Raw genomic sequence first — 27,367 nt, forward strand, 5'->3', positions numbered from 1 at the left:
CTCCAGTTGTTCCAGGAGTGGTGCTCCGAAATATTGCCTCATGCGTTCACAACACAGATGCGCTGGTGGAAGCACGTTCAGTCCTCTTTTGTTGATGGGACAGCCATTGCAAATCAAAAACAGCTACAGCAAGATGCCACCTATTATAGCCAAAGTAATCGGAAATCCCCCTAAAACACTTGTAAATATTGAGTGTATGGCTAAAGATATTAAGCCAAATATTGAGGAGAAGGTGTGAACGAAACCAGAACCAGCAGCCTTAAAACAATGAGAGATTCTAGTAGTAGTGGACGTGTTGAATATTCATCCCACAAGTTCACGAAAGTGTTTTGGAAAATTTGTGCTTAAAGGGGACTGAGGTACTCGTTCCGAGTTTGCCAGTCATTTCTGAAGACCGTTGTGCAAAAGGCAGCTGATACACCACCAGCGATGGTGGAGGGAAGCACCGCCAAATTTTGACTGAAAAAACAACACCGTCGGCCCAAACTACAAAATGATTGAGGCGGCTGCACCACCGCCAGGCTAAGAAAATGCCACCCGCCAAATTGCGATTCACAAATCTGCATTACTGAAACCAACACGGCGGTAATCCATTGACGGTCCAAACCGCCGTGGGAAAATAAGTAGCCACCAAAGCAGCAACACTGCACCAGATAGGATAACACCAATAGCAACACCTGAAACAAATACACACACCTGTCCACAGCACTACAAAACACAACCCCACACATACCCAGAACAATTTGCAAATAGAAACCCTGACGGAGCAAGATAAAAGCACACTGAAAGGAGCCACTGCACCTAGATACCATAGGCACCATCATGCTAAGCACGCATCACACAACACACCACTGCACACAAATACCACAGAGAACACGCACATACCATTACACATATTCACAACTGCAAACAGCACACATAGAATCCCTGCACACCATAAACGCCCACCCACAACACAACTGACATGGCACCACAAAAAAAAAAACAGATTCACAGAAGAGGAGCTCAGGGCATTGGTCGAAGAAATAGTCAAAGTGGAGCTGCAACTGTTTTAATCACTGATCCAGCAGATATCCATAGCCCTGAAGAACGACTTATGGGAGAGGATTGCCAACAGGTGAATGCAGTGGGGAACCATCCACGCACATGGGAGGACATTAGGAAGAGTTGGAATTACCTTAGGGGGAAGGTACGGGCCATGGCTTCCAGGAATCAAGTGGCCGTCATGAGGACTGGTGGAGGACCTCCACCACCTTCCCCAGAAAGGGCACCGTGGGAGGAGATGGTCCTGGCCATACTACATCCAGAAGGGCTGACGGGAATTGCTACTGGATTGGACACTGGTAAGTCTGATGTACTCAATGGCCAACATATCCCTGTGCACAGCATGTACCCCCACCACCTTCACACTCCCTCAAACCACCCAAATGTGCACAATCCCAGCACTGGCCCCATACCCACACTTACATGCCACATCTCCCCACTGGCGCCATTCCCTCACAGCCCAACCTAGTGCATGTATGCCTCACACATCAGCAAGTACCACAATGCAACACTCCCTACCGTTGCCTGACTGCTACGTCCATATCACATCTCTGCAATTGCACGTTAAACCATCTCACTCCCCATCACCAATAGGTGGTAGGAATGCATTGCACTACATGGCAATGACAGTAGCAAGACAAATGTAAACTGTACTGCAAATTAGGGTAATTGCAACATTCCACAGAAGGGAACACAGACAGTGGACTGGAAACTGTCAATGCTATTACTGACCTACAAATACAGTGAATGAGGGAATATAACAATGTGTGTTGCTGCAAAAATAACATCATCTGACACAATACCTCTCATCTCACAGGTCTCCCAAGTACTGACACACAGCAGAGGAGCCCAGTGACCGGAAGCCCAGGTCTGGATGCATCACCAATAGGCGTGGATTTACATGCAAGTCTGGATTCGGACAAAGAACCTGGCCCATCAGGCATGAGTGGTCAGTCCACCACCACCAGCCTCACCCTTCCCACAAATCAAACCACCTCCCCTGTGGCAGCCAGTGCACATCAGAGCCCACCTTCCCATACCTGAGTCCCCAGGTCACAACAATAATTAGTGTGCCCCACAGGACAGGGAAAGGAGTCAACGCTGCAAATCCAAGACAATGACGGTCCTGGTGTCAGTCAGAGCGGGCACACTGCACCAGGGGCACAGGCAAATCAACTCTCAAGGTGAGTCACCTACCCTTCAAGGTCATTACCAAATGTCTAAGGCTCCAGTCCCCAGACATACATTGATGCATTTAAATACTAGCTACAGATTGCCTTCAACAATACATATCCGATGCACAGATGATATGTAATGCAGAAATACCTGTACATCAAGGAAAGTAGTGACAAATCATGTCTGTCCTGTTGTTATGTGCCTCATCCTCGTCAGCCTCTCCCTCAGCATCAGAGTCACCTGCCACAAACACAGCTCCAGCATTTATGTCCCCCTCCTCCAACAGTTAGATGTGCCTTCTGAGGGCCAGATTATGGAGCATGCAGCATGCAACAATGATCTTGCAGACCATCCCTGGATTGTACTGTACTGCACCACCAGACACATGGGACAACAAAATCTGGCTTTCAAGAGACCAAAAGTATGTTCATTCACATGCCTCGTCAAGCCATGTGCCTCATTGTACCTGTTCTCCCCTGATGTAGTTGGATGTCTCACAGGTGTCTGGAGCCAGGGTAGGTTGGGGTATCCAGAGTCATCTGTGTGGAAAAGGAAACATGGCCATGGGTAACATTGCTAGGCGGAGTGCTGACTGTGTCATGAGGGGTAAAGATGTCTGACATGGAGAGCAGAACACATACCTATGAGCCAGGCCCTTTCTCCCTGTAGCTGTGACATCATTGCAGGTACACTGCTGTTCCTCAGGATGTAGGAATCATGTACTGATACTGGGAATTTAGCGTTCACATGTGTAATGTATTGATCTGCAAGACACACCACTTGTACACTGAGTGAATATGTACTCTTCCTGTTCCCGTAGACCTGTTAATTGATCCTCGGAGGTACCAGGGCAGTGTGAGTCCCAGCAACGGCCCTAATTACATGTGGGACATTTGAGATGTTGGCTGGGAAAATCTGGAGGTAATGGGACCCTAATGTACCTGTGCACATGCTTAAGTAGGGCATCCAGCACATCCTGCAACACCTTACAGAACTTGGGCTGCCAAAGGCCTGCAGCCAGTCCCACTGTGCTCTGAAATGAGCCACTCACCAGGAAATGCTGGACTGACAACACCTGGACTGTTGGAGGGATGGCATGGGGATTCCTCAAACCCGGCAGGAGGTCTGCCTTCAACTGGGTGACCAGTTCCTTGATGCACAAATGGTTCAGTTGATAGGTCAGGGTGATGTGGCACTCTTCCATGGTTTCAAGATCTATGAGTGGCCAGTAAATTGGTGCATCCTCATCACTCCATTGTGGCCAAATCTGTGCGGCGATACAAACACCAATCAGGATATCTGTCACAATGTAGACTTGATAGTATGACACACGACAGTCATTACATAATAGTCATGCAAGATGCCTGTAATGTGTGAGTACACATTACTCTACCCTCCGTACCTAACCAGACAATGGCACATGATTCCTGTGTGAATGGACATATACAGGACATGTACACCTAAACTTTCCCTGTGTTTTACCATACTGATCAAATATGCTGACAATTGTTGTGACAATTCTATAAATTTCACTAGACACACACACTGCATGTGCCTATATTCACCATGTCAGACCTGAAGAATGTATTTGTAAGAATAGGCAGGTAGTTACGATGTGTAAACTCAGGACAGTAATGTCACAAAGTAAAATGGCATCAGCGTGTCTGGCATGCAATGTACTGCTGGAAGTGACCTTGTTCCATCAGCAGAAGTCGTCATGGCGGAGTGCGCTCAGAACCGCCATGCAACTCCTCATTGGTTAACATTTATGGGAGACTGGGATCAATGACGATCACCGCCGGTGGTGATGGTCATGACTGATGCGGTCGTAACCACCATTTTGTGTGGGACAGCTCACTTGACTCCTGGCAGTCGGGCTGGACAGACCTCCACTTTGTGTGCTGCTGTGTCCTGTCTCTTGGAGCAGCGATGGCACGCACTGCAGGGGAAAGGGCCCCAGCCTTCTCTGCAGAGAAGCTGGAAAAACTGTTGGAAGGGGTCCTACCCCTGTATGAGCGGATGTACGGAGCTCCAGGACAACAGGTCAGTACAACGTCCTTGGTCCCACAAGTTGGGTGTTGTTTGACAATGTATGTGTGTGCACATTGACATGTCATGACTGATGAGGTGTGTAGCATGCACATGATATGTGTGGGATATTGCCAGTGTGTATGAGCAGTGTTTGTTGTGTGTCGCCAAAGTTTACTGCTGAATTGGTATCATTTACATCTTTTCCCCCTTTTCTCATTGTTTCACAATCAGGTCAGTGCTCACCAGAAGAAAGGTTTGTGGCGAGCCATCGCCAAGGAAGTGCGGACCCTGGGTGTCCATTGCCAGCAGAGCACCCACTGCAGGAAGCGGTGGGAGGACCTGCATTGCTGGGCCTGGAAGACCATAAAGGCCCAGCTTGGGATGGCCTCCCAATGTGGGAGGGGTGCACATCGGCCCTGGTCCTCCTAATGGCCCGCATATCTGTGGTGGCATACCCTGATTGGGATGGGTGCTTGAAGGCAGCACAGCAGCCACAAGGGGGTAAGTAGTTGACTGTCAGGTCACTACTGCATGGCTGTGCACTGTCACCCTCCTTGGGCTTGGAATAAACGTAGTCAGATGTGATTTAGGGAATGTACAGACCTTGTTGCCGCACCCATCAAGTAGGAGTGTATGATGATCGCTATGTTGAGCCATGTAGGATGAGTAGTGGTGGTACAGTGACACATGTTCAGCTGTAGGTATATGGTCTCTGAAGTTTGCTATCTTGTCAATGGCTCCATCCTCCATCTCTGCGTGTACAGTAGTAGCTTGAAGTGTTCATGATGGCACTGTATATGGGTAAAGACAGGCATGTTACGTGAAGGTTGCAGTTGCATCACTTCCTACATCAATGGATCTTCTGTATCACATGAACTCCTTACGTTTCTATCAGTTAGTTAGTCCTGAGTCCCGCTCTGCTTAGATTAGTATCATCCTGTATTGGATGACATGTGATTCGGTATAGTCCTTGGCTTGATTCTAGGTGTAGTCATTTTGGCATTGATGGGCATGTAGTTGTCTTCATGCAGGAGTTTGATCTGCAGGGTTGGTATGGTTTTGGACATAGCTTGCATGACTCTATTTGGGAAAGACTGCTAATTGGTCTATTGTTTTGCAGGCAGGGACTGTTATCTGCATTGTTTGTATGTGAAGTGGATGTGTTGGTTCTAATATTTTCCTCCCTTTCTGTTTCTGCCACCCTTCTTTTCTCTCTCCTCCTCTGTCTATGTGTACATTAGCATCATCTGGTGAGGGAGGAAAGGTACCAGCGAGTGGGGATGCTGCAGCCCATGGGACCCAGGAGGCGGCCAGCAGTGAAGTAAAAGGGACCAGTGGGACGGAGGGCGAGGGAGCACCACGTGGAGACTGGAGCTACCACAACATCTGACTCAGATTCCTCCCTTAATGGTGGCTCCCTGGCAGTAGCGGACTCTTCTGGTACCACATCAACACCATTGTTTTTTCCGCCACCCACCTTTCCAACACTGCCCTCCCTGTAGCACCCCACCCAGTTGCCCGTGTCCGCTCACGCAGGAAGGTTCAGCGTTTCCTTCACCGGAGGGACCTCTGCCCCTGCCCCAGTCAGCCCTGCTGCTCTCAATGAGGAGGCTATTGACCTCCTGAGGTCCTTCTCTGTGGGGCAGACAATGATCGTGAATGCAATCCAGGGACTGGCATCCCAGATGCAGCAGACCAAGGTGTTCCTGGAAGGCATTCACGGTGCCCTGTCTGGCCTCCAGAGATTGTTTCAGGCTTTATTGACGCCAGCCAGTGTCCTTTCATCTTCCGTCCCCCCTAAGCTATCTGTTCCCAATCCACAAGCCCTCTCCCTACACCCGTCCATGGCACACCAAAACACATACATACACCCACTACAACAGACAAGGTGCACAAAGACGGACATGGGCATCACAAATGTTTACACAGGCATGCACACACACAACACACTTCTGCAGATACAACAGACACTTCTCCCACCACCTCCTCCTGTACAGTCACATCCCCACTCATAGCTGCCAGCACATCATCATCACACACTGGTCCTGCTGTCATTCTTCCATCCCCTCAATCACCACAACAGCAGACTCACAGTCACACACACCACATCTGCACTCACCACGACTGCCGTCTCTGCCATCTGCAGCACATCCACCTCACTTGCACACACCACCTCAACGTTCACTCACACATCACCCATACCCTCTCCCTGCATCTCTGCCCCCCAAGAAATGCATACGTACCCACTCACTCACCCAACATTCAGCCACCACACACATCCAGACACTGCACACACCAGCATCCATGTACAGCACACAGACACATCAGACGAGCATTCCTTTTACCTCAACTCCTCACCCTCAATCATGTGACAACCCCTGTGCACCTAAGAGAGTTTTCCTTGCCACCCATGACCTCTTCCCTACTCCTCTACCACCCTGTCTTCCCCGTAAACAGGGTGTCCCCCTGCGCCTCTCAGGCCTTTCCACCTTCCATTCCATGGGTCCCCCCTCTGGTGTTTCCCCCTGCTCCTCCACCCAGCAAAAAATCAATCCCTCCCAGAGCCAAGGTCACTCCTCCCAAGCCCAAGCCAAAAAGTTCCCCTTCCACATCCAAGCCCCACGACCCCCACACCCCTGAGGTTCCTGCCTGTCCCATTGCTGCCCCTATGAAGTGGAGGCCTAGCTGCCCCTATGAAGTGGAGTGAAGTTGGACCCATATTGAAGGAGAATGTGTCCGGCTGATTTGGACATTTGGACTTGCCACTGACACTTTTTGTATATAGTTCATTGTTTGAATACAACTGCCCACATTGCTGTGGTTGGCAAGATAAGATGCTTGTCCTGGTTTCCTTCTACTTTGTGGTGTGACATCTGTGTGCAAAGGTGTGTGAGGTCTGTGTGTGGATTGTGTCTGTGCTGTTGCATGCGCTTGGTAGATGGTTTGGGCCAAGAGGATGTTGTAATGTGTGTGTGTCTGCTTGCTTGTGTGTTTGTATGGGGTGTTATGTGCATCCGTGTGTGTACTGTTGGATCTGTGTATTTCCTTGATTTTTGGTTGTATGTGTTGTGTCACCTGTATAATTGTTTGGATGTGTGTTCACAGCTATTGATTGTGTGTCATTGCTACATTGAGTTCATGGCGTGTGTGTGGGGTCGCACAACGTGCCAGTCTATGCCATCGTTGAGGTGTTTGTCGGGTAGTTGTCATTGTGTGGTTATGGGATGTGTTGGTGGTATTGTTGTGCATTGTGCTGTATGTTTGGCACATATCTGCAGGGCTTTGTGTGTGTATTGCGTATTTGGCATTGACGTATGTTGTATGTGCGTTTGGCCTTCAGTGTTTGCGGAGGGTATGTGTGGTCTGTGTGGGAGTGTATCACTGCTATTTCCCTCCCCTCTGTGCTAGGTTTACTTACGGTGGTAGTCTTCATCGTTGTCAGTGGTCAAGAAGGTGTATGGCGAGATACAACGCTGAGAAGACTGGCAGTTCATTTGCCATGGTGACGCAGCGGTGTCTTTGCCTGGAGGTGGGTGTTTCCATTTCTACTTTCTGTTTCCGCCAGGTTTTTCATGGTGGTAAGGCCCCATCAGATATCCTGGCGGAGTGGTTACTCGAAATATGGAGGGCGGGGTGTTGGCTGGCTCCTGCCTGAAGTTGTCTTCTGCAGGCGGATGCTGCTCGTTGGCGGTGGCGGGGCTGGCGGTGAGTTGTCTGTATTGCGTTGGGTTTGGCGCATTATTTGTTATTTGGCGGTCACAAGACCGCCATCGGCGTGGCGGTTTGGTTACCGCCAAACTCAGAATGAGCACTTGAATCTCTGCTGATGACCTCACAAATTGAAGCGCATGAGTCTCGCGTGCAGATGCAAGTGCCACATGCTTTTGAAACAATAAAGCCTTGAGTCTGCTCAGCTTGTCAAAATTCACATCTGAAGTAGCAATATGAGGCCAAATGTCTGCGATTCCTCCTTGTTGTGTGGGGGAAAGAGGACATTCCCGCAACATGTGACAATTTGGGAGACTGAAATGATATAAGCAATTCTGGCTCGCATTCCACAATAGCTCTCACCGTTAAGGAGCACATTGCTGCCATTTGAGAGCACCTGAAATGCAGGTCTAGTCAAGGGGCCTGGAGCTCTCTTCAGATAACAAGCCAAGTTCGCCGCCGAGGCATTACATGCCCCTGCAAAGGCAGCTGTTTATAACCCATTGAATGGCTCACAGAAGTCTTGCATTCACTACTGCTAAGAAAGACCTCTTTCATGCCATTGAAACATTTGTACGAAAAGGGAAACTCCCACACCTCGTGTATATAAGTATCACCAAGCCTTTCATATCTGCCTACTGGAATGTGTTTCAAACAGGATGTGAATTGAAGTGTTAACATAGGCAGATTTATAACCCTGTGTATTAGCCATTCAGCAGATGGTATTTCAGCCACAGTAAAAGGCAACTTTTCTGATTTTTCGATGTTTAGCATGACATAAGTCGCTTCCTTCTCAGCCATTATTTGTTTTTGTCACGTTAAATTAAATGTTGAAAATATGTCCTGTGCACTAACTTGTTGCCAGGGAACGTGACCTGCTTTCAGCGTTTGTAGCATCCAACCTAACTGCATAATGGACCTTAGCTGACTCTGTCCATTGTGTAAAGATGACATGTCACTCTGTACTATGTCTTTTACAGAGGATACAATGGTATTTAAAGTGTATATCTGGTCAGACAATGTGTTAATACCATTATCCACAATGGTTAATGCTTTCCATAAATTTTCCTGATCAATTTGCCTTAACCGGTCAGCTGCGTCTTGTTGGGAAAGTTTCCAAATCTCATTATAAACTGCAAATAAGAAGCATTTTCTGCATTGTCTTCTGGGAAATCCTGTAAATATGTTTCATTAGACTGAGGTGTTCTTTAACAACAGCTAGTGGGGAACTTTTCAACCATTGCTGGCATCATTTCCCTACGCTGTATGTTGTTACTATACCAGAGTGTTCTGAGGACTCATAAGAAGGGTATGGCCTATTTGTTCTAAAACCCCTGCAGAGTATACAATACGTGTATGACACCCATTGGTGCCTGCACCCCACAATAACCACCCACCAGGACATGAAATTGATGTGTTAAATGTTCCATTGTGGACCCATTCAGTGAGCTGATTTTTTGAGTCATTTATATTCTTGTGCCATTTGTAAAATTTTGCAGTGGCAGGAATACTGGGAGCATTCAATTCCTTCATTTTTGCTAAGCCTAAACAACTTGTTTGTCGTACTGCTTCATTTAAAAATATCATTTGAACAGGTATCAGGCATGCTCTAAATAAATCTTCCTTTCCCCTTATTTGCCAATTTTTAGTTCCCCACACACTTCAAGTCTATCAACTTCAACCAGTAATCATAGCCTTCTATAGATAACTGGGGTAAAAGGGAATCAGAATAAATTAATTTTGCGTCTGTCAATAAACTATGTTGACTTTCCATCACTGGCTATTTAAAATAATACTACTCAGCATTTTTGACATTATGCCCAGAATAATATGCAAACTTTACAGTATACATTTTGGAACCCCTCGCAGGTGGAGTCAGACAGGGCTCCTTCTGTGTGTAATTAAAAAGAGTCTTTGGGGTTCTTGCTCTGTGAATGAAACAACGTCAACAATAATTATAACAGAACATATCTCCATAATGTTCTTTTGATTGATACACATCTTCATTTTCAAATCCTGTATAATACTGTAAATCAGACATCATAGATTCAACTGTTTTCACATCCCAATCACAAGAAACCACTCCAGGTATAGTTACATAATTCAAGGAAAGTTTAAATACAAGTCTCTGAAGAATTTGTGTGAAGTAAAATGTGGTTTTAAGACCTCATTCACCAGTTCAACTGTAGAGCGCTCAGGAAGGTCATGAACATGTATAAGTGAAAAGAAAACAATGACACACCCAATCCAAAGGACAAACGCAAGTACAGTTAGTAAAAGCCATAGATAGTTCCATGGAAGAATGAAATAGTAAATTTTGAGCCAAATTATCAGCTTTCATGCTCTTGACAGTTCTGATGCAGTAGAGACAGATGAGTCTGTGAACATGTCATTGATGTCGGCAAAATATCCAGAAGCAGTTTGTGCAAAAACTGGAGCCGTGTAAGGAAGAAGAGAACTTGCAGAAGACTCCCTTGATAGTTTATAGTAGACTATGCCATCCGTTTGTGTAGAATTCGAATAAAATCGATCAATATTATTGGTGTTATTTGTAGTAGTAGAAGTTAGTGGAACCAATGAAAGCTCATTTTCCACCCTCCCCAAACTCGGAGGTGTCAACCTTGCTGCTGAAAACCTATAGAGGAACATCCTTGACTGTAGTGAGAGGGATTCGGGTACTACCCAGGAGTCCCCTAGGTCTGCTGTGCAGGATCGGCCATATAGTGTAGGTTGATATTGTCCGTGGAGACAAAACTATTTTCTTTAGCACCAGGCAGCGGTGGTAGAATGACAGTTCTGGTACCGTGTATTCCCAGGACTGGAACCGGTGCATCATAAGAAGGAACACACTCCTTATGCACAGCAATCTTTTCACGCACTTGATCCCCAACTTTTGTAATCCAGCCCATAGATGTTGCTGGTACATCCCTTATTCTCAAGGAGGCAGCACTGGCACATGAGTTGTAATCAGGGAACTGTTGTAAGTCCTGCGAGACAGTGACGTTCATGTATGTCAAAAAGTGTTTCTGCTGCCTTCACGCCAGGACCATGAAGGTCTGGAACATACATTTGTGTTCCAAACAGGCATTTGTATAAAGTACGCCCCCCAGGGACCTTCTGGGCAGATTGTTAAGTGCTTTCTGGACTCCATGCAGGTGTGTAAGCCAACTACGACCTGTGCCTAAAACTCTAAGGGTTGCTTTAAATCTCAGTTTCGTCGGTCCACGACACTATTTCCCTCAGGATAAAATGGAGACAAGTACTGCAGTTGGACCCCTAATGAAGCCACTTGAAGTGTACTTGAAAGCCCTTGAGGCAAAAGTAGGGCCCTGGTCAGAGTGGAAGGCCCGAAAAGCATATGTGCCGATAAAGACTTCCAAATCTTTAATAACAGTTTGAGCGTCAGCCGAGCGTTGTGGTCAAACCCATAGAAATCTGGAGCATGAGTGAGTAGCGACTAAAATGTATTTGTATGCACTGTCTGATGTCAGGGGACCACAATGGTCCAAGTACACACATTGTAGTGGTCTGTTGGAAATCAGGAGGGACGTCTGCGGTGGCCGTTTGACGGTGGATTCTTTAATTTGCTGGTAGATGTCACAACAAAAGGAAAAACTGCTTTGTCTGCTTGTAGCCACCTGACCACCAATAACTTGCTTGTAACAGTGAAATAGTAGCTGCCACACCAGCATGGGCAGAAGCAGCTCCCTCATGCGCTGCTTTGATCAACTCTGGTTTGGTCTTATTTGGGAATCACACGATTTCCCATCCCTGGTATAACTGCTAAGGTTGTATTGAGGCCTGACATGCGGTGGGAATATTTAGCAGGATATGCTTTTGGTAATGGAGTGTTGTCAGCCAAAGCTTTCACAGCTGCCAGTGTTTCATCATCCAATTTCATTCTAGAACGAGTTACTGCAGCAACAGAAGCCGTAGCTACTGCTCATTTGGGTACTTCATCAACCCAGGTGTTGCATGCAACGTGTATTCCAACACACTGATGTCCTAGTGTATGTTCAACATGGATGTTGGGTAGCATTTCTTTCAAATCCACTACTTTCCCCCACAGAAGTCTGTTTAATGGTGTTTCCTTTTGAATCTCTGAACCCGGAGAGCTGGCAACACGTTGAGATCAACGCCCTCCTCAAGAAACCCAAGGCATACCAAAAGGACCTCAAGAAATTCCAGCCCATCTCCCTGCTCCCCTCCCCAGCAATAGTCATACAGACAATTGTCAACAAACAACTGACTCGTTTCCTCAAGGAGAACAACGCTCTGGGTCCATCCCAATCTGGATTCCGCAGCAACTACAGTACCAAAACCACCCTCATTGCCGCCAGTGACAATATCAGGACCATACCAGACAACGGCAAAGCTGCGGCACTCATCCTCCTGGACCTCCCAGCTGCATTCAACACCGTCTGCCACCACACCCTACGCACACGCCTCAACGACTCAGGAATCTGCGACAGAGCCCTTGACTGGATCACCTCCTTCCTCACCGGCAGAACTCAGAGAGTCCGCCTCCCTCCATGCCACTCTGAAGCCACCAAAATCATCTGCCGCGTACCCCAGGGTTCATCCTTCAGCCTGACCCTCATTAACGTCTACATGGCTCCGCTCACTAACATCGCCCGATCTCACAACCTCAACATCATCTCATACGCCGATGACACCCAACTGATCCTTTCCCTCACCAAAGACCCCGCCACCGCCAAGAGCAACCTCCACAAAGGAATGAAGGCCATCACTGAATGAATGAAGAACATCTGCCTGAAACTGAATTCCGACAAGACTTAGGTCCTCATCTTTAGCTCCACCCCCTCCACTTGGGACGACTCCTGGTGGCCCGCCACACTGAGAACCGCACCGACACACACCGACCCAGCACGCAACCTGGGATTCATCCTGGACTCTTCACTATCACTGACCCAGCAAGGCAATGTCATCACCGCCTCCTGCTTCAACACCTCTGCATGCTTCGTAGATCTACAAATGGATCCCCACGGAAAACATTAGATTGGTCACCTAAGCCCTAGTGAGCAGCGAGCTGGACTACGTCAATGCCCTCTACACAGGAACCATGGCCAAACTCCAGAAAAGACTTTAATGCATCCAGAAAGCCTCTGCAAGCCCCATCCTGGACATCCCCCGCCACTGCCACATCACAGCCCACCTGCAGAAACCTACAGTGGCTCCCCGTCAACAAGCAAATCATGTTCAAACTCCTCACCCACGCTCATAAGGCACTGCACAACACCAGACCAGAATACCTCAACAGACGGCTCTCCTTCTACACCCCAACCCGACAGCTTTGCTCCACCGACCTTGCCCTTGCCACCATCTCACGTATCCACAGAACAACCACAAGCAGCAGATCGTTCTCCCACCTCGCCACCATGACATCGAACACACTTCCCACCCACCTGCATCGGACTAAGGACCTACTTACCTTCAGCAGACGTCTCAAGACATGGCTGCTCAAGCAGCAGCAGCAGCCGCCCACCCCACCACCTTGAGACCCTCACGGGTGAGTAGTGCATTTTACAAATTCTCTGATTGATTGATTGATTGATTGAAAAAACTCTTGGATTTGTAATTTTGAGTCAAAAATATAGTCTATGTCAGTGGCCGTCATAAACGTTGCCCATAGGATCCAACATGGAACTTATGTTCTGCCAAAATTTAAGAAGCCTATTAAAGACTGGAGCTTTTTTATTGTGTTTGGAGGTTGTAATTGTGCACATGTATCTAAAAATTGGGGCGCAAGGCTCTTGGCCTTCATCTGACAGTTCGTATTCCAAAAACAGGACACTAAGGAGGGCTATTTTTCTTTTTATTGAATTTGTAGCCCAGTTTTGCAATTCTTACAACAATGTGGGCTAGCCGTCTTATATTTTGCACGAGGTCATTGTCATTAAGATAGATATCATCAATGTATGACAACGCCTCAGGGTCAATGTCATGTAAAATAGATATAACACAAGTGCAGTCCTGAACTGTTCTTGTACCCTTGTAGAAGTCAGCAGAATTTTGTATTGTATTGTATTTTGTAAGTTTGCGCCGCTTTTGCATCAAAAAGCAGCGCAAATGCAGTGATAAAAAAGTATAGAAATGGGCCTTGGTATCCCATATTTTTTGACCTAGCAAAAAATACACAAGAACAAGGTACCCCTTCTGGGCGACTTATAATATCGGGAATAGACTCAGTTCTTTTTGGGGTTCTGTGACTATTTTCAGATTCTATTTAAATGACATAAAATATTTTCTGATTCCGCTTAATAACCTAGAGTTAGACCCACAGAAAAAATCTCTGGATAGGACTAAATATAGAATGTCTATATACTGCTTACCACAAAACAAATCCCTAAAAAAATATTTCAGGCTTTCCTTTACTAAGAAAAATGGGAAAACTCAACACCTAGAAACATTGGGCCAGATGTATCATCAAGGCCTTTTGCGATTCGGAAATAGCGATTTTTAAGAAATTGCAATTTCTGACTCGCAAAGTGCCACGTATCACATTTGCGAATCGGTAATGGCGATTTCCTAAAAATCGCAAATGCTATTACCGAATCGCAAATTGCTATGCCGGCCCCATTCACACCTATGGGCCTGTTGGCCCATATCTGCAAATTTTTTGCATTTCCAAATTTGCGATTTCTGAACCAGAAATCGCAATTTTGGAAATGCAAAACCCCAGGGTGCTGGGGGCCTAAGGCCCCCTCTGCTGCACCCCATTTTTTTGGGGGGGGACATGTAAGGTGCACACATGCCAAAAGGGCATGTGTGCTTTACATGTACAATTTAAAAATGCATTTTAAATGCATTTTAAAATTTTGCACATGGTTACCATCAAGTTCAACTTGGTGGTAATTAGCGATTCCTAAATGCCAAAATCGCATTTAGGAATTGCTTCATACATGGGCTAAGGAATCGCAAATAAGGAATCCTTATTTGCGATTTCGAATTTAGAGAGTCGCAATTTGCGACTCTCTAAACAGGGTCGCAATTTTAAGGAACCGCTATTTTAGCGATTCCTTAAAATTGCATTCAGAATGTATTTCATACATTCTGAAATGGCATTTTGCATTCGCAAACGGGCATTCACACTGTTTGCGAAAGCAAAATGCTTTCATACATCTGGCCCATTGTTCTCAAGTGTGCTAGGGTAGTTCTAACCAACACCTATATAAAATTTGGAGGCACCCTGTATCTGCTAAAAAATATGACCTCTATAGATAGTTTGCTTGCCCCAGCATAGCTGGACTCTATGACCATAATTTTGAGAAGGTATTTATTATACGCTACCTTATGCCTTCAATTGTTTATCACTTGGAATAACCCCTTGCACTACTACTGTTCTAACATATATTTGCAATAGGCCATCAGGTAGGCACAAACCCACGAACATGAACAAATAAATTACTTTCAGAATTGACATATTGAAAAAGGAGACCTATCGGTATCAAACACCTGCTTAGAGACCCAACGTTTGATGTCACGCCTAATGTCAACATCTGACATCATGACCTGAACTCTGCTGTATCACATGATGTGGATGCTGCTACTGGAAATATAAGAATGAGTGAAATTCCGCTGCAATTCAGCATGCCGGGGCTAGAGGTAAAGACTAGGAGAATCGCAAGTTATGACCTTTGATGAAGTATGTGATAAATTAGCACCAAGTGTGGGCTTAAGCGGTCCTCAATTCTAAATGCAAGCAAGGGAAGTTTCCAGCGCTTTTTAGATCATATAACATTGACTGCTGGGTCTTTTTATCTCATAGAGTGTGACTATAGGATTTGTAAATCTCCGGACTCCAGAAGCAGCTAGGTCCACGCAGCAAGTATGTGAACAGATGTGCATTTGAAAAAATGCAAGAGGTTGAACATCATTCCATGGCACAAACGTATGAGAATGACAATGCTGCTTGTTTGATTAGCATTCCTCAGCACAAATCTTTGAGTATGACTATTCCAATGGAGTGGAGTGTTGTTAATTATTTGCATCACAACATGATACTGGCTCAGTAATACATGGGGCCATTTTACAGGAAGTGCTCCACGGATGCAACAGGTGTAGGCACCTGTTTACATACCCCTTGGCAGTTTCCTATTGCAGAAGGGGTTGAAAATACTTTTGCAGCCCCTTCTGTAGTATAGTACCAGTGCTATCATCGGAGGGCATACCCTCATTTGCATAAGGGCATGGCCCCATGCAAATGAGGGAATCTCTTTTTACTTCCCCACCCATGCTGTTTTACCAACCTGGGCACATCGGCGAACATGACTTTAAGGGGTGTACTGAAAGTTTACCACAACCAGGTGGCACACTTTCAGTGTGCCTCTTAAAGGCAGCCCTGTGGAGGGAAGAAAGGTGGTACCTTGGACCCCCCCCCCAGACATCTCCTGATCGTGGTTTGCAGTCACTCACTGCATCCACCTGCAGTGGGATCTCTCTCCACTCTTAAAAGTACAGGCAGGTTGTCATCAGCAGACAGAAAAAAGGAGCAGCTTTTAAACAGCTGCTCCGTATTTCTCTTGAAGGTGCTGCCTTGGGGTCAGCGCTAGTTCGTGGCTGCCCTGAGAGCAGCATATTCTTCCTAATGGGGTGCACTTTCCCTGTTTGCACCCGTCGCACCTGCTTTAAGGTACGTTGTGACGCAAACAGGAAAAGTGTGCCCTATCTGTAAAAGGGCAATCGATGTTTAATTTTTTTATTGATTTCTCGGGTAGTGATCTGAAATTCTCAGTGTGGTTTGAGTGATTTGAATGAATGAGTCCAGGCAAGCCACAAAATACTTAAACTACCAATAGTTTTTTAGAAGCTGTACAACATACATAAGGAGTCTTCCTTTGCTAATGAAAAAAGCCAGTTGACCTGTAAGGGCACTGAGGAAACTAGCTAAAACATGCAAACCACAGTTGTAGATGTAGGAAAATTCATTTACTCTGGTGGCATCTAACCAGTCGCTTTTATCCTTGCAAAAGACCCCTGAGAATAAAACCATTCAATACATAAGTTATTCTTGTAGGCAATTTTAAATAAGATCCCCTTTTGAGAACAAGATCAAAAGGGCTCCCTCCAATAGAGAAGTTGAGTCAGCCCATGTGTATTCACATTCTGGGTGAGGACTCAATAATGAAGCATACTACTTACTTTTAGTGGGTGAAATTCCTTTTAAAACACTAAGGCCCATATTTATACTTTTTTATCGCTGCATTTGTGTCTTTTTTTGACGCAAAAGCGGCGCAAACTTGCAAAATACAATTGTATTTTGTAAGTTTGCACCGTTTTTGCATCAAAAAGCGGCACAAACGCGCCGCTAAAAAAGTATAAATATGGGCCTAAGGGTCAGATGTATCAAACAATTTTGCATTTGCAAACGGTGCAATTTGCAGAAATCGTCCGTTTGCGAATGCAAAAACGTGGTCTGCGATGCATGAAAGGCATTCGCAGGCCAAAAACAAGGAATCTCAAAAATTGCGAATTTTTGCGAAGCGACATGGTTTAGCGTGTCGCATTTTGTGCATCGCATTTTGCGACATGAAATACGGAATCGCTATTTGCAAATCGCAAATTGCAAATCCGAATAGCGACTCGCAACACAGATTCGGAAATTCATGTCGCAAATTGTGATACGCACATTGCAACATGCAAAACCATGTCGCAATTCGATGCATCAAAAAATCGCAAATTGCGATTTTTCACAGAATGGCCTTTTGCACATGCAAATTATCACGGATTGAAACCAGGTGGTAACCAGGTGCAACCTATATAAAGAGACCCAGAATGCATCAGCCTCTTTTCCACAATGGCTGCACTCTACGTCATGGCGAGGAGAATGAGGATCTTGGCAGGTTTGAGGAGAGGGAGGAGGAGACAGGAGAGCATTTTCAGAGTGCACATAACCCTATTTGACAAGACTGAGGAGGAAATATTTGAGAAGTACAGGTTGAGCTCAGCCATGATACTTGACCTGATAGCTGAGCTACAACCAATACTGCAGCGCACAACACACCAGACCAATAGCATAACCACCCATGTGAAGGTATTATGCTCCCTGCACCTACTAGCCTCAGGGAGCTATCAAGGGGTCATAGCAGCAGCTGGAGGGGAATCACAGAGTACCCTCTCTAGATTTTTCAGTGCATTTCTAAACGCCATGCTGAGCAGGATACACCAGTACATCGGATTCCCCCACACCCCACAGGAAATACAGCAGACAAAAATAGATTTCTACCAGATAGCACAGTTTCCCCACGTCCTAGGTGCCATAGATGGGACACATGTTGCAATCTGTCCACCATCGGCCACAGAGTATGTGTACCGCAACTGTAAATACCAACATTCAATGAACATACAGGTGATATGCAATGCCTCATACATCATAACTGATCTCGTGGCCAGGTACCCAGGGAGCACACATGATCCGTACATCTTTAGCCACAGCGGGATTCACACAAGACTGCTAGCTGGGGAATTTGGTAAAGGATATCTACTAGGTATTTTCCCTCTTTACAATGGTGCATTGATGGCAGTGTGACGTCAGATGGCTCAGCTACTTATTATACCCTCTGTTCCTTCCAGGAGACAGTGCCTACGCAGTGCGCACCTACATGATGACGCCGTACCTAAATCCTGCAACACCAGCAGAGTGGAAATACAATTCAGCACACAGGGCAACCCGCAATGTGGTGGAGCGCACCTTTGACCTGCTGAAGAGTCGCTTCCGGTGCATCCACAAAAGTGGAGGGGCACTACAGTACAGCCCGGACACGACCTGTAGAATACTGGCCACATGTGCGATCTTGCACAATATAGCTACCACCAGGGGCATATCTGTGGAAATATCGGAGCCAGACTCAGATGAGGATGATGATCCCATACCACCCCTACAGCCAGCAGACAGGACCAGTGCAGCAGAGGGCAGGCAAAGGCGTGCTGACATCACGCCCAACCATTTCAGAAATAAGTTATGACAACACAACCTCACTGACATGTATTCCGGTAGTTAGCACATTTATTACCTTTGCTTCAGGTAACATACGTGTCACTAGGACATAGCAATACACATGAGTCAGACATGAGCCATTAACAGTGTCGCACTATTGTCATCATAGTTTACTGTAATTCTGCATGTGAAGTTAGTCCCCTGTGGCCCTCAATGTCACTTTTTGCGACCACGCATCCCACTTGAGTGCGCAGTGGCCTCGCCGGCACCTCTTGGTTCAGGCTCACAGGCAGTACTGTGCCTGGCACTGCGACGCCTAGGATCCATCACGGGCACTGCAAGACTGCTGAGGCTAGATGTCTCCTCAGTATCCCCAACTCCCAGTTTGCTGGGTGTATCACTGAGTGCTGTCAGCATAGCGTCCAGAACATTGGTAATTTGCACCAATCCCTGGGCAACATCCCGACTGCTATGTGCTGCCTCCACCTGTGCGGCCACAGCACGCCGTGATATCAGGGCAGTAGATGCAGCTAGACGATTTACAGATCTGCAAAAGCCACTGAACATACCCATGAATTGCCTTTCGCACCTGCGGTGGCTAACTCGATCATGCCTGATCCCTGTTTGCTGTCCCTCATGCAGCTTGCAGATGTTTGTATTCAGACACTCCAACTGCTTGTGCAGCCCCCCCGCCCATATTGGCATTGTGTGACTGCAACTGCCTGTGCATTGCCCTCATGTTTTTGTTTTGCAGGCGCTGCACTTTGAGCATGGATGCTTCCAGTCCCCCGAAAAATGATGGGTCCTCACCTACATCTGTGTGCTGTGTGCCTGCATCGTGAGGCCTCCTGCGGGGAGTTGAGTGGCGCTGGGGCAGAGACTGCTGCCTTCCGGTGGATCTAGCTTCTGGGGATGGAGTGTGGCCTTCATCACACATGTCATCTGAGTCCAGGTTCAGCTGGTGGAGATGTAACACCCTTGCCCTGCGTCTGATTGGTGCTATACACAATGACTCGCTGGTGTTGGAGTCGGACAGAGGCTGTGTTTCTGCATCCCCCACATTGGCACATTCTGCTGCTGCTGGGCGTGAGCCATCTGCAACAACAATGTGCAGCATGTCATTTATGTATTTATCACCAAATGTGGCACAATGGTAATAAATGTACACTTACATCGTATCACTATGTACTGGGTGTTTTGTTCTTCTGGGTGTCGCTCTACTACATTGCATTCTATGTGCTATTTTCAGCTCAGGGTTGTGGACAACCACTCCCATAAGGCATTGTTGTGCCGCATGTAAGATGTAAAATGGACTACTTATCACAATGCTTTGCACTAATTGCTATTTCCTCAGGGGTATTTGTACATGCACATGTGGGGTTACATATCATTATTGGACTTACCTTTACTGGTGCTGGGTGTGCCAGACGTGTCAATGTCAGTGACCCCACTGACAGCTTCTGGAAGCAGTGTGGACTCCACCAGGTCTTCCATGGGGGTGGAGGGTGTCTAGGTGGATGGTCCGCCTCCTGTGCTCCTTGCCTCCTTTAGCCTGCTGGCCACCCTCTCCTTGGCATGGGAACGCAGGTCGTACCACCTCTTGCGTATCTCTTCTACTGAGCGCTGTGCAACCCCCACTGCGCAGATTTTGGTCTGGAAGTCAGCCCAGAGTTTTCGCTTCTCACTCTCTGGTACCTGGAGTGAGCTCTTCCCAAATAGCCGGTCATGGCTCCTCACCACCTCCTCAGTGAGCACCTCCAATTCTTGCTCACTGAATTTGAGCTTCCTCTTCCTCTCTCCCTTCTCCTTCCCATTACCAGCATTGGCCATGTTGATGTCAGGTCCTGGCTTGCTCACAAACTTGCTCCCTGGGGCTGGTCTGTGACTCTCTGACTGCTCTTGTGGGTGTAGTACCTGGAAACAGCCTGGGTTGACTCACTTCCTGCTTGTGATGTCATCAGGCTGTGCCAGGTGTCCGTTTTCGCTATTTGCGATTTTCAAATACTGAATCGCAAACATTTTTGCGATTCGGTATTTGGTCCTCACAATTTGCATCAGCGATTTTTAAGAAATCGCTATTTCCGACTCGCAATTTTGTTAAATGGCATTTTGCGACTGAGAGATAGCGATTTCTTAAAAATCGCTATTTCCGAATCGCAAACGGCTTTTTTCAAACATCTGGCCCTAAGGGCCTTATTTAGAGTTTGGCAGAGGTCCATCACAAATGTGACAGATATCCCATCCTCCCTATTACGTTCCCATAATAGCCCATGGAGTTCATAATCACAGCAGATGAGATATCTGTCATGTTTGTGATAGAGCAACCCATTTACCAAACCCAAATCAGGCCCTTAATATCTTTCACACAATTCTGGGTCCTGTGCAGGTTCATCTTCATAAAATGGCATGGAAGGTTTCAGGCGATCTTGGAATGTCCTCATCCGATACCCTATGCCTTCAATTGTGTATCCTGGAACTACTACGTTTCTAATGAATGCAAGCAATAGGCCTTCAGAGGGGCAGGAAACCATCTATTATCAAATATTCCAGTGTTCCAGCCACTAGCACAAGTTATGAATATGCATGATCAGTCTGGACTTGCTAGTGTTTGAAATGAAAGACTGGTCCTGTTTCAGCCCCTCCAGTTCAGGCATTTAATTTTCTAGTAGGCCTTTGTACTGAGGAAAAAGCATACAGAATGATTAAGACATAATTGTCTTCTTTTTCACTGGCTATTTGTTTAGTGCAAAGAGAGATGGTTAGCAAACATTTATTGGTGTGTATGGTGTTGCAATCTATATATCTTAAGGTTCCTTCTAAACTTAGTTGTTCTTTTTGAGAGGATGTTAAAATTATTTTCAATTTTTTTTGCAGTAGCCAGATATTTCTGATTTGTCTCTGAATCAGCTTGCAGGGAAGCTTATCATGCTCTTAAGTCTAACTTCTTTTGCAAGAATATCAGATCTTAGAGCCTTGGAGGCATCTAATCTTTTTTCAATCCGGGTGTAACCTTTTACAACACCAGAAGAACTAAAACTATATCAACTTCTGTTTTTTATTTGTTCTTTTCCAGCTGTAAAAAGTTGTTTGTAGTACAATGTTTGAAATGTTTTGAGAACCAAACTGCTACTTTCCATCCTCCTTCAGCTCCACAGTAGTTGATAGCTATATAAAATGTTCTCCCTCCCACTCCCTGTCTCGTAAGCAGATGAGTTAAATGGATCAATAGGAGAGGCTGGGTTCGATACATATATCTTTGGAGCCCTTGAGATTCCTGGAAGACATCATGAAATCAGATGATTGGTCTCAGGAGTCAGCAATTAACACATATTACTTTGAACCTATTGCCCATGTTTCACATCATATTGTGGAAAGGCTTTAAACATGTCATAATTGAGCCTGCTGATCTTGTAAAAGAATGTAAAATCTCACCCACTATTAATACAAGAGGTTTGGATAATGTGGAAGATTTCACATTCTTTCTCACTTACAGGTATGGAGAGGTCTGATGAGAAATAATTATTACAATTTCCATGCTACATAATTTAAACAAATCATGTATGATTTTCCTCCGGGGTCTAATTGTTTTGCTTCAGATACATATCGCAATTTAGAATCAGGCACTGTGGAGACCTCAGCAATGATACATTTGCAACTGATCTGATGCTGATTCTGCAAGGAAACACATCCTCAGTAGACCAATCTGGCAATTTGTGCACTTCACGACTTATTAGCCGTTGATTAATGGCCATGGTTTACTAGGTTGCAGTAGAAAAGAGCCTTGAGGCTTGGACAAAGTGGGGTATGCCCCAGGATTCTAGTATTTATGGACCCCTTAAGTAACTGTACACTTCTATAAAACATTGTCACCACTTACCGGGATGAATTAAACAGTGCAGTGTTAAATAGGAGAGATTCTTGCAGATCACTTTGCTCATTGCATTACAATCCTGGCATTCAAATATTGGTTTACGTTTGACCTGCCATTGACTTGTATAAATCATTTGGTGGGTCCACATGGAGAACTGTAACATCCACATTGAGAGTCATGCTCTCCAAGAAAGACTTGCTTGGTGTTTATGGAAGTAGAGATAGACGAAGCACTTCTGACTGCAAAGAGGGCCTGGCAGTCTTCTAAGTGAGAGTTGGGGACTGCTGAGGTGGAAGGAGTAGACAATGGAAAGAGTAACACAGCATCAACAGATGATGTAAGAATTAATGTGAAAAGGAAAGAGTGGATATTCAATGATGGGAGAGGTACAGTAATTATTGAATATAGGATCTCCTGATAGAACTACAGTAAATGATCAGTGTTCAGGGACTGCTGAGGAATGTGAGAATGTGATTGAAAAGATAATATAATTTGGAGCAAAAAGACTGGAAAGTCAGTTCTGACCAGGTGGAAAAGACCTGGGAGAGCTGGTAATGGATTAGGATAGTTAGAAAAAAATAGGGAGAGTAGTATTTACTGAGAAGCGTGAGCAATCAGAGAGAATAGGTATAGAGCTAACTTGGAGAGAGATGTACAAGAGTGAATGGGGTCTAGATAGCAGAAAGGGATTAGGGGTGATCCAGATGCTGCCTCTGAGACAGGAATTGAGAGACAAAAATCCTTTGTACACAATTTAAATGGACTGTTTAAGAATTACCTTTTTCAAATGCCATTTTTGGGATTAGAGGTGTGGTCTATAGGAATATTTGTCATCGCCATAGATTTTTCTATAACAAATGTCACTCATATTGACCTATAAAACAAATGAGACATGCTTATGAAAGAAAGTGTGAGACCACATTCAAAATCACTCTCAAAGTGAGCGTTAAAGGGCACTTTAGAGGTCTATTTTTAAGAACTATGCTCTAGTCATGGTAAGTGCTGCTAGAACCCTAGGGATTTTTCTTATGCTTACTCGTTCAGTCACTTCTACATTTAACATCCAATAGGAAATTTTTGCTAACATAGTATCTGGGTTTGTCATATGTGATTATATATTCTTTTCAATCCATTACGAGTATTTCTGGTAGTACTGGGCAAAAGATGTGTTATCTGGAATTCTATGTTGTCCATGAGCGCACATTATAGGCTCCTAATTAGTAAATATTTTAAAAGGTTTGAAAAGTCATTGATGTAGAGATTGGTGCATTGCTATTTGTTGTATAGCAGAGATGCTACATTTCAAGAACAAAATATCAAAATCTATTTTTGATGAAACATCCTACTTGTACCAGAATCCAGACGGACATGGAAATTTGTAATTTCTAACACTTAAGATGTCCTTGTAAGTGGGGCAAGGGACCTCCAACATCTTAATGATGATGTCTGGGCTGGCAAAATATAACTGTTCTTAACTTCTCAAAAACTGACTGTTGGAAAACATATTTCAGCATTCCAAATACAATTATAATGGCTTCAAACGAATTATTTTGTAGAAGAAAATGATGTAATTTGAAGCTCGGAAATCCGAACCATGTTGTGGAATGCTTGATTTCTCATGCATGGAAAATTTGGACTGCTTGTTGCCTCTGTTATAGAGTGGACCCAAGACTCTTATGCATATTATTGGCCTTTGTTCGTTATAAATTGTTGTGCAGTGAGCAACTGAATGATGCTATGGAATATGTCACAGAATAATGAATAACCACTAATCATAAGTCAAGCTGCATATGTCACTTTTTTATTTTTCTCAATCTGTCATAAGGAGGGAGTAACTGACAGTTACCTAGGTTTTGTGCCACTCAAGTAGATCTTCTACTCGAACTTTAGCTTTCTGATTGCAAAGAGTTGCTAATGCCTGCGACTGCTCACTTTAGAAAAATCTTAGCAGATGTTCTCATAGTGACTTGAAATCATGTTAGGGGATGCAAAATTTCATTTGTGCTTGCCAACTTCCTGTCCTGGAGCCGTGTGTGAGAAAAAACTCTTGCAGCGATTGACAGAATTTGTCCAGAACTCTCTGTTACAAGACAATGCAGAGTCGCCTAAATTCCCAAAAAATCCTCCAGTGGAACAGAATATTTTGCCCCGATCTTTCCATTGTTCAATTTGTACAAAGAGTTACAATTCGGGAAACAATATTGGAATGTATGCTAGTGTGCTAATTATGACGATTTCAAACTAACGAGTCATAAAAACTACTTCCCGATGCAACAGGTGTACACTCATTTTTTCAGGTTGGGCCTACTTAAAACATGTCTTATCACTTCGTACTGTTCAGATCCAAAGAATGTACAGGTGCGCTTCTGAAAGCCTACGGCTTTTTTTGTCTTTGGACTGCTTACATTTGTTAAAATTCTTACTTTCCATAGTGTGTTGAAAATGACATGTTTATTGTTTAAGTCCTGCTCTCGTGAGGAAGTAAGTTTCTCCGGAATGGCGACAAAGGTCTTTCATTTTAAACATTGTTCACTACTGAATTGCAACTTACACATGTTTTTCGTATTTTTAATGCACGGATGATCTTCGTATATTTCCAATTTATTTTAGGACATCGCTTAAGCAACTGGTTTAATTCAAACGTGGCATGGAGTGAGAGGGGACTAAAGTTTATGGATGTACTAGAAACCAATTTTAGGTGCACACTGCTTACCTGACAATAAGCATACTTTGAACGCTTGATAGCAAGTTCATTAGGAGGACAAATGTGTGGCTTCGCTCCCATGCGCCCTTTCGCCAGTAACATATTTTTCTGTGAAACTGGGTTTGCCTCTAGGAATAATTAAAGAAGAATAACCAGTATGATAAATTGTTGCCACTGGCAAGCTGAAGTGTATAATATGACCTCTCCAGAGACCATCACAATTATAATGCTCCTTACATACTTATTTTTTTGTTATACACCATGCTTGTGGAGGTTTAGACACTAAAGAAGATAAATGACAAGTGGATGGATGCAGGTGTCCTTCAGTGTTCGCAATAAAGCCCAGGGGCTGCATTTGTGGTTTAGTATACTCAGCATAGAGAAACGCGGTGATAAGCAATTTATCTAATTTGCAAGTACGGCTCCTCTCTTGTAATAATCACCTGTTTGTTCTGTCTCCCAGGATAAACTGGATAAGATATATGAGGTATAGTTGTGTTATTTTATCATGGAAAGCAAAGCAATTTGGTTGAAGCTGAAAATCTGAGCTGCAATGTCAGCTCTTCTGGTTCTCGTTTATTCCAATATAGTTATTGTTTTCTCTGTAAATAGCAGCAGCAAAGGCAGAAATGCCATCGATGGTATTTCAAGATTTCCATTTTCCCTCTAGATTTCCATTCTCTACCTAGAGAAGGACTATCATTCAAACTAAATATTATTAAGTATAAACTAAATGGAATTTCTAGGATGATAAATGGGCAGGCATGTGTTATTCGACAGTAACTCACTTAAGGGATTCTGCTGATGTCATAACAAGTGAATGTATAGTTCGTGTTAGTTGTAGTCAGCAGTATTTATGATAACTTTATGACATTCGCTACCACTCTTTATGCACTTACCAGTTGCTTATTTTTGCGTGGAAAGCAGTGCACAGAATATGACTTTAAGTGGAAAAAATCGAAACAAGCACCAAACACAACTCTTCCTACCTGAAGTGAGGCAATTTTTATGCAATGGAGCCGTGAGAGAAACAGGGGCCTATTGAACAACACATTTGTTAGTGCATAAAATAGCCCTTAGTATTCCTTCACATACTTACAAAGACTAGTCATTAAAATATGGGTGGCGATGTTAGCCTACACCTCTCCTATGTCTTGTGTGTAATGTATTTACAGGTGTAGGCCCAACTTTGTGGAGTAAATGTAGAAAATATAAAGGAGTGTGACTGGAAAATGGGTACTGTCTACTACAACATGGAAGAAGCAAATGGAAAAATAAGGAGTGCCACAAAGAGGGAGATGCAAATAAACAAAACATCTACAAAAAGGATAACCCACTTAATACTCACCAACGTCTCACAAACATCCAGTCTCAGCATACTAATGTCCAAAGAGGCTCTAATATCTTCCAGCCAAGTGTTTGAGTAAGTCACACACCACACATTGACACTCATAGCACACTCATAGGTACTGCAAGAGGATCATATAGAAATCAATATAGGTATATATGTACACACAAGCGCACAACAGTAAGTAAAGGCAGAAATAGTAGATACCTCGTATAACTACTAGTTACATTCCCATTCAATACACATGCTATACAAAGGGAGTGAGCAAATTGGCAGTCATGACTTCACCACACTCATCGGCAGGTTAAACTCAGTACACCATCAACCAATTCTATGCAGCCTGTGCACACAAAAAGGAAAGCCATAGTCAGACCATTTTTTCACTGCAGTGGTGAATGTCATAGTCAGCTTATCCCTCATTTGAAGAAACAACTAATTGAGGCTGGACAGGACATTACATTGAGTTGGATGATCACTATCTTTCGTATATTCAGCACAATAGCAGTGGCCAATGTAGTGTCTTCCTCC

Source organism: Pleurodeles waltl, chromosome 8 (assembly GCF_031143425.1).
Source record: "Pleurodeles waltl isolate 20211129_DDA chromosome 8, aPleWal1.hap1.20221129, whole genome shotgun sequence".
NCBI lineage: Eukaryota > Metazoa > Chordata > Amphibia > Caudata > Salamandridae > Pleurodeles > Pleurodeles waltl.